The sequence below is a fragment of the Camelina sativa genome, chromosome 15 (assembly GCF_000633955.1).
Source record: "Camelina sativa cultivar DH55 chromosome 15, Cs, whole genome shotgun sequence".
Classification (NCBI taxonomy): domain Eukaryota; kingdom Viridiplantae; phylum Streptophyta; class Magnoliopsida; order Brassicales; family Brassicaceae; genus Camelina; species Camelina sativa.
In genome coordinates, this window is record NC_025699.1 from 14,880,382 (window position 1) to 14,888,829 (window position 8,448).

General features: G+C 29.6%; 1 pseudogene; it reads left to right on the plus strand.

Moving 5' to 3' along the window:
• LOC104748468 overlaps nt 7,807-8,448 on the plus strand; it is a 3,783-nt pseudogene continuing 3,141 nt past the window's right edge.

Below are 8,448 nucleotides of genomic sequence, written 5' to 3' on the forward strand. Positions count from 1 at the left end.
AAAAAAAAAAAAAAAAAAAAAAGAACCTTTGGTATCTAAACTAGAGACCTATTTGAAATTTATCATTTACTTATTGATTTAATTTTTACTTTGAAAATAAAATTAAATCTTATAATTTAATTAAATTAAATAATATTTTACATGTTTGGATACTCATAAGAGTTTCTAAACCAATAGACATGTTCGAATTAGATCTAGATTTTGAAAGGTTGAGTCAAAGTAACATTATAGGCATCTTAAATGAAGTAGAAGAAATTAATATTATACATCATCAGTCAATTATTTTGAACATGGCTCTGTACAAGACAAACTATTATTACATGGCTCTTACAACAAAGAAAAAAAAATCAAAGATCAAACCGGACAAAAATAAATAAATAAATATAAGAGGTATTGGTAGTTGAGAAATCTTCATTACATTGATTAAAATCTCCATCCGCCAGCCAAAAAATGGTTTATTGTTATACACATCATAGCTTGCGGATCACGCTATGACAAACCCTGCCTTGTTCGGACATAATAATGAGTTTGTTCGTCGGCTCTTAAGCTTCCTCAAAGGATTGGCCGTAGTAGGATCGGAGCATTGCTATTTTTCGTGGATATGAAGCATCGACTCAACAAAACCAAGAAGACGTCCAAAGTTAAAACAGACTAAGACTTAAAAAGCCATTTAAATTCCGTCATCTTTATGTGATATTGAATTCGAATTTTATCTTTTGACAAACGAGCAAATACGTTACCTTTATTATTATTTCAGTCTTGAATAAATAGTGCTACAATAATTTATGTAGACTACATGGTGATTGACTACATGTACATGCGGATTTATTCAATAGAAGTTGTAGCTCTATATTAAATCGATCACATTAGCACAACTGTTCACGTTCTATCTAGGCTTCTAGCCTAATATAACAACATGCAAATAAACATATTTTAAATGACAATTTTTCGAAACCAAAGCCAAACAAAACTTAAGCTAGATCTATAAAACGTGAGACTTCGGATCTATATCCTCATACATTGACTTATTAGCCGGTTAAACTAGAAAGACATTTTGGTATATATGTATGTACCAATGAGTCTCCCTAAATACAACTGGAATTGGCTAACTCTCTGATTAGTTTCCCAAATCCCTAGTCATATTAAAATATAAATTTATATTCTAGTGTAGAATTGAGAATATTGTAAGTTCCGGTCCGATCGTTCTGATCCAAAAGGCGTTCTGGTCCTTTTGTAAGACAAGTCAACTTTGGGAGAAACTAATTTAGCATTCGAATAACTGTACATTTTTATTGAACTTTTTTTTAAAGGTTTATATTAAACACTAGATTAAGACCTGCGGTATACCGTAGGACAAATTATTTATAACTAAAATATTTAAATTATAAGTTATATTTATTGAGTAAATATGTATAATTATATAATAATTGTTAATTATATGGTTTTAACTATATAATACCGTAATATAATTTATTTATTACATAATATTTATTTAATCAATTTAATTAGATATATCTATTCTCTGATACCGATAGTGTTAACAAAATAATGAAATGATGTTTTACCCGTTAAACACTGAATTAATGATATTTTAAATTTATATAAATGTCGATAAAACTCGTCCCAAGATATTTTAACTCCCTCTATAACATCTTAATTTTTAATACCTATTGTTTTGTATTATAAATATTAGATTGAGTTGATATGTTCTTTATTAAAATAAAGAACTGGAATAAACCAAATAAAAGTTTTTTTAATTTTGAATGCCTGATAAATCAAGTTTTCTACTTATTTGTATTCTGAATCATTTTGGTCTCCTTTATAGTATGACTTTGAACCATTGCCCAATAATTTTAGGCGATGTGAGATATTGTACCCATATTTTTTATTGAGTAATATATGTCCGTTTTAAAAAATTTGTATTACATCATATGCAGGAAAAATCACAATTTTTATTAACTGAATGTATTATAGAATAATTTAATATAAATTCAAATAAAAATGAAAGGGAATCATATATTTATATTTGAATAAGGTAGAAAGATTTCCTTATTTTTTTAAATCTTACCTATAATTAATGCAGTGAACGTTTTGGTAACTAATATTAAAGTCGATGCATTGAATACTATTTATTTTCAAAATGATTTTTTATCAAAAGTTGCTGCAAAAATACTAGTACAGTAAAACTTCTATAAATTAATAATGTTGGGACCAAGATATTTTATTAATTTATAGTGATATTAATCTATAAATTAATAATTATTATTTTATAGTATAAATTAATAATTATTAATTTATAGATATATTTTTAATTATTTGAAATAATTTTAGCAAAATAAGATTAAACTTTTGGATATTGTAAATTTTATGGTTTAGGTATTGAACTTGTAATATTTAGAGAACATTATTGACAATAAATTACAAATACTATAGACAAATTGATTTATACACATGACATACATAAATTCAAATTTATGAATAATAATATCAATTGTCCTATTTTAATAATCTGTCAAATTATCAAATTGTAAATGATGCATATCTAAAAAATGAAAAGTTTAAAACTTTAACTATTTTTATGATATGTTAGAAGATATCATTATAGTTTGAGAATACAACATTAGAATTGTTCTATAGAAATGAGCTTTAGGAGAAAAATACATTATTATATCAGTATATATATATATATATATATGTGTAAATTTACATGATTATTATTTTATGCTATTATTGAGACCATATTTTACATGGAGATTTCAAAAAAATTATTATTTTATTATTTTATCAAATTTTGTTAATTTTTACACTGGCCCGATTTAGAACTAACAAAATTTATTAATTTATAGTGTTTATTAATTTATAGAGTATTAATTTATAGAGGTTTTACTGTATATATTCAAGTCTTTATTACTTATGTTCCTCTAAGGTAAGACTAATTGCCGTCAGGGGCGGAGGCCGTGAACTAAATATTTTTTTCTAGTATATTTTTAGGTAGAAATTATAAAATGACCCATTAAATTTTATATTTTGATCCTAGTAAATTTTATATTTTTATTTTGACCATTCAAATTTTACATTCTGACTCCATTTAAATCAAAACTCTCATTTTGACCTTCCTAAAAATTTACACTTATACCCATTAACTAGATAAATTTTCATTTTAATCTTTTAATATCTGCAATTTGCCATTATCTATGATTAAGATACAGACGGTCTTTGTTTCACATACTATTTGATAGTTAAGTTTTTTAATTTACCACAAGTCGTAGTATTTTTTAAGCAACATGTTATTGTTATCTATACTATTAAAGCTGAAGTACTCACTAGACTCAAATTGGATCATGACTTTGTTTTGGTAGGTTTTTCATTAAAAATGATTAGAGAATCACTTAATTTAATTAAATTAACCTATAGTTTCAATTTAACTAAATGACCATTATACCCTTCGGTCGATCACTTAAAACTAACCGGGTCGGGACGCGGATCCTCTCTGACCCAAAAATAGAAGAAAAAAAAAATTCGCGGATCTGTTTGTTCTCCAGATTAATAATTTTCGGATCTTGTATATTGTTTGATTCAAGAATAGTTAAACACACAACCAAACAGAGGTATAATCTCTATAAATAAGGAAACTGATATAAGAGTATTTAATGGCTTCAGTAATATCAAATATTAACTACTACCATACTTAATCCCTATAATTATTACGAATATTAATAATAATGAGAAATCTTTAATACTTATCAATTGTGACTTTGTTGTTTCCAAATAATCAATAGATTAAATACGAAATTGTATATATATGTAAACTTATTTGATTTGCTTTTATATTGTGAGATATTTACGGAAACAATAAATTAACTTAATACAATTAAATAAAAACAAATCATCATTTAGTTTAGATTTTCAATATTTTTTAATAAAATTATAGTAATTAATTATGATTAGTATAGATGCAAAGAATAAAAACGCAGAAATTATATATATGTAAAATTGTAAACTAATTTACAGAAAAGATGTATTGTATATCCCACATCGACTAAATATTTTGGAATATGGTTGATAATCACTATAAATATATGACTAATACGTTTTGAGTACAAATGAGCAGGAAGCTTGATTTATTAGGTATCCAAATTTAACAGTTTAATTTGGTTCTATATTTGAGCATATTTAAACTTTTAAAAGTAAACATAAAATAATCTATTTACATTTTTTAAAAAAGTTTAAGATATTATAAATATTTAAATTTTTTTAGAATGTTTAAATTATTATAAATATTTGAACTCCGTCAAAAGTTTAAAATATTATAATATGACAACCCGTCCCGCGGACCCCACTAGCCCATCGCTAGCTGCCCCAACGGACCGTCTGTGGACCATGCTAGCCCACCGCTAGCCGTCCAACAGACTCCAAGCTGGCCCTACAAGGCATCGATCCTAACCCATCACTGTCGAAATCCACATCCACCAGTAGGTTATTGGTGCGTCAGGCGTTCCTCGAACCCTGGTTCTCACCCTTTAACAACCTTCCCACAGGATAAGCTGTCACCAATTGAGATCAATTGGTGACAGCTTGTCCTGTGGGAAGGTTGTTAAAGGGTGGGACCAGGGTTCGAGGAACGTCTGGTACACCAATAACCTACTCTGGATTTGGATGATTAGTTCCATTTGCCCAGTGGGGGATTAGGATCGATGCCCTGCAGGGCCAGCTTGGAGTCTGTTGGGCCGGCTAGCGGTGGGCTAGTAGGGTCCACGGACAGTCCGTTGGGGTAGCTAGCGGTGGGCTAGTGGGGTCCACGGGACGGGTTGTCACATATAATATATTGAAAGTCTATAAAATATTTAAGTAATATTAATATTTTTACTCTTAACATTTTTAAATATATAAAAAGTTTGAGTTAAATCCGTTAAAACATGTATTTTTATCAAATTATAAATTAAATTGGGGTTTTTACAATTTTGCTGAGATTTGATATATCAAATATTAATTTCTAAATAATAACCTAAATATAACTAATCTCACTATAAATACAATGGTTTCTCAACCATTAAAATATCTCAGACTAAAATTTAACAAGCAACTTCTCCTCTTTTGACGACAAACCAAAATAAAGAAAAACTCATCCTCTTACAAAACTACTATCTGATATTGCGGTGTGTCTATTCTTTTACAAAACTGTTATCCGATATTGCGGAGTGTCTATTTTCTTACAAAACTACTATACAATATTGCGGTGTGTCTGTTTTCGTGAAAAGCTATATTCTACAAACTACTTACTCTATTAGGATTTCCAATTTACTGTATAACCTCAAATATACAAATAAACACTATACTAGGTGATACCCCGTGCTACAGCACGGGAATATATATTTTGTTAGTTACTTTTTTGTAATTTGTATTTTTGTAATGTAGTTTTTTTATTTTGACTTATTTTCTTTGTTTATATAGTGTTTATTTATATATTTGGAGTTATACAGTAAATTGGAAATCCTAATAGAGTAAGTAGTTTGTAGAATGTAGCTTTTCATGGAAACAGATACACCGCAATGTTGGATAGTAGTTTTGTAGTAAAATGCATTTGCTTGATAGGTGGCCAGTAATACACAACAAAATCAACCGTAATAGCTCAATAATTTTGATCAAGCTAGGGATGCAATGGTTAATAACTAATTTTCATTGCATAAGTTGTATAAAACTCTAAATTTCATAAATGTAAACTGATTGTTGCTGAAAAAAAACAAAAAGTTGATTGTTGTTGAATAAAATAACTCATAGTATATAAGAATGTAGTTTGGATATAGGAGAGTATAGCGTAAATCAATAACTTATTAATGAAATAAATAATCCTTACAATCAAAACATAGTTTGAGCGAACGTATTAGAAAAGTAAAAAAAAAAAATGATTATAATTAAAATTTTCAGCTTGTGTGTTTTGGTTTTTTGGTGTTATGAGCTCCGGTGAAGGCGCAGTATTTATAGACTTATAAGGAGATCCTAGGGTTGTAGGTGAGTGATTAGCAATATATGGAATATGCGAGTAATATATCAATGATTAAGAATATGCAATATTAGTTTCCATTTGCTATTAATTATATAATTTCCAATTTCCATATAATCTAAATCAAAGATGTAATTAAGATATTCTAGTTTCTATAATCTTAAAATATTGAATGTTGTTTGATTTGTTTAATTAGCATTGAAGATCGAGATAATTTTGGGAACAAAGATATGGAAAGATTATCCTGATTTATGCTTTTTTAGGATACTATTATGGTTCTTAGAATCACAAAATATTTCTTTTTAAAGATTATTTGTTAAGATCGAATCTCGGTAATTAAGGAAATATCCGAATTTTTGGTAATTAAAATTTATGGTTTTCATTTAAATACCTTAAAAGAAAATGAAATCAGAGTGTTTGCCTATAACGAATAACTCTGTTTGGGATCTTAAATAACTAATCTTGAATGAAATAATATACTGGATCCGAAAAATATTATTCTGGAGTACAAACAGATCCGCGGGTTTTTTTCCTTCTGTTGTCGGATATTTTAGGATCCGCGTCCCGACCCATAATTTTTTAGTGATCGATCAAGGGTATAATGGTCATTTGTCAAAAACGAAACTATAGGTTAATTAGATTAAATTTTGTGATTCTCTAATTATTTTTAATGAAAAACCTACCAAAACCAAGTCATGGTCTATTTTGAGTCTAGGGAATACTTCTGCTTTAATAGTATAGATAAACAAAGAAAATAAGTCAAAATAAAAAACTAAATTACAAAAATGCAAATTACAAAAAAAAACTAACTAACAAAATATATAATTCTGTGCTGTAGCACGGGGTATCACCTAGTTATTACTATTATTTTTAAGACGTTATTTCTTGACATAGAGGTAAGTCATTCTTTTTAAGTGTGTCTATTATTCTTATTCATTTTAATAATCATATACCCTATAGTTTGTACTGTATATTTAATTAGTCCATCAGTTACCGTTTCCCTCGTCTCCTTGCTGATAAGGGACTGCATCATCTTCCTTCCTAGCAAACTCTCTTCATACATTTAACAATCTTCGTATAATTTTAAGAAAACATGGAGCAGAAACAACCAACCTATAGTTGCTATACTATACTAAACAACCAACTTACGCTTACAACCACACATCAACCTATACTATACAAACAGACCCAAACTCAACTTCAGATAGATTTAAAACCAACTACTCAGTTAATGCAACAGAAACAACCAACCTATAAAATGATAAACACTAATAAATAACAACATACCAAAGAACCACACAAAAAAAAAAACAAATAAACATAACAAAATTAAAAAAAAAAAAAAAAAAAAACAACCCACATTTAATCTAAATATAACTTTCGCGCTACTCGCGGGCAACAAACTAGAATTTTATATTTGTACAAAATCTTGACATTAAAACCAAACTTTTAGTGAAAGATTTTTCTAATTCATACTTTAAGGGGGTGTTAATAAATCTTCTACTCATAAGAGAGAATAATCTTCAAACTTTTGTAACCACCATACATGATTTCCTTGATTTCTAGGAATGCTAATGTGCTTGCGGATCGATTGGCACGACTAGTTCGTACTCAAGCGCATATTATTATTTTTGTAAACGATTCTCTTCCCAATTGGCCCATTTGAGCTAATTTAATTTATTTGTTGTCAAAAAAAAAAAATACGGGTTGCCTTGCCTGTATCTGATCATCTTCTTTTCTCCTTCTTCATCATCCTAATCTTCATCTACTTTTTTCTTCAAGATCCTCTGTTACATTCATCCAATATGGTTCCTTCAGAGTTGAACCTCATTCGGCAGATTGTAGGGATAATAGGATAGTTCAGACTCACAAATTCTTAACAAGTTTGTCCCTCATCTTCTGTTGTATACTTAAATTCTTTGTTTTTTACTTGGAATGATCATGCTTTCAGGAAACATTTGTGCTCTCAGTCTATTCTTGTCCCCTACGTAAGTTTTGGCTTTATTAAAACTATAATCTTCTTTATATCTTGAATTCTAACCGATTGTGTGACAACCCGTCCTGCGGACCCCACTAGCCCACCGCTAGCTGCCCCAACGGACCGTCCGTGGACCCTGCTAACCCACTGCTAGTCAATTGGTGACAACCCGTCCCGCGGACCCCACTAGCCCACCGCTAGCTGCCCCCATAGGCTGGCCCTGCAGGGCATCGATCCTAACCCATCACTGTGGATATCCAAATCCACCAGTAGGTTATTGGTGCATCAGGCGTTCCTCGAACCCTGGTCCCTCACCCTTTAACAACCTTCCCACAGAAAAGTTGCCACCAATTGATTTTTATGTGACAACCCGTCCGTGGACCCCACTAGCCTCACTGCTAGTTGCCCCCATAGGCTGGCCCTGCAGGGCATCGATCCTAACCCATCACTGTGGATATCCAAATCCACC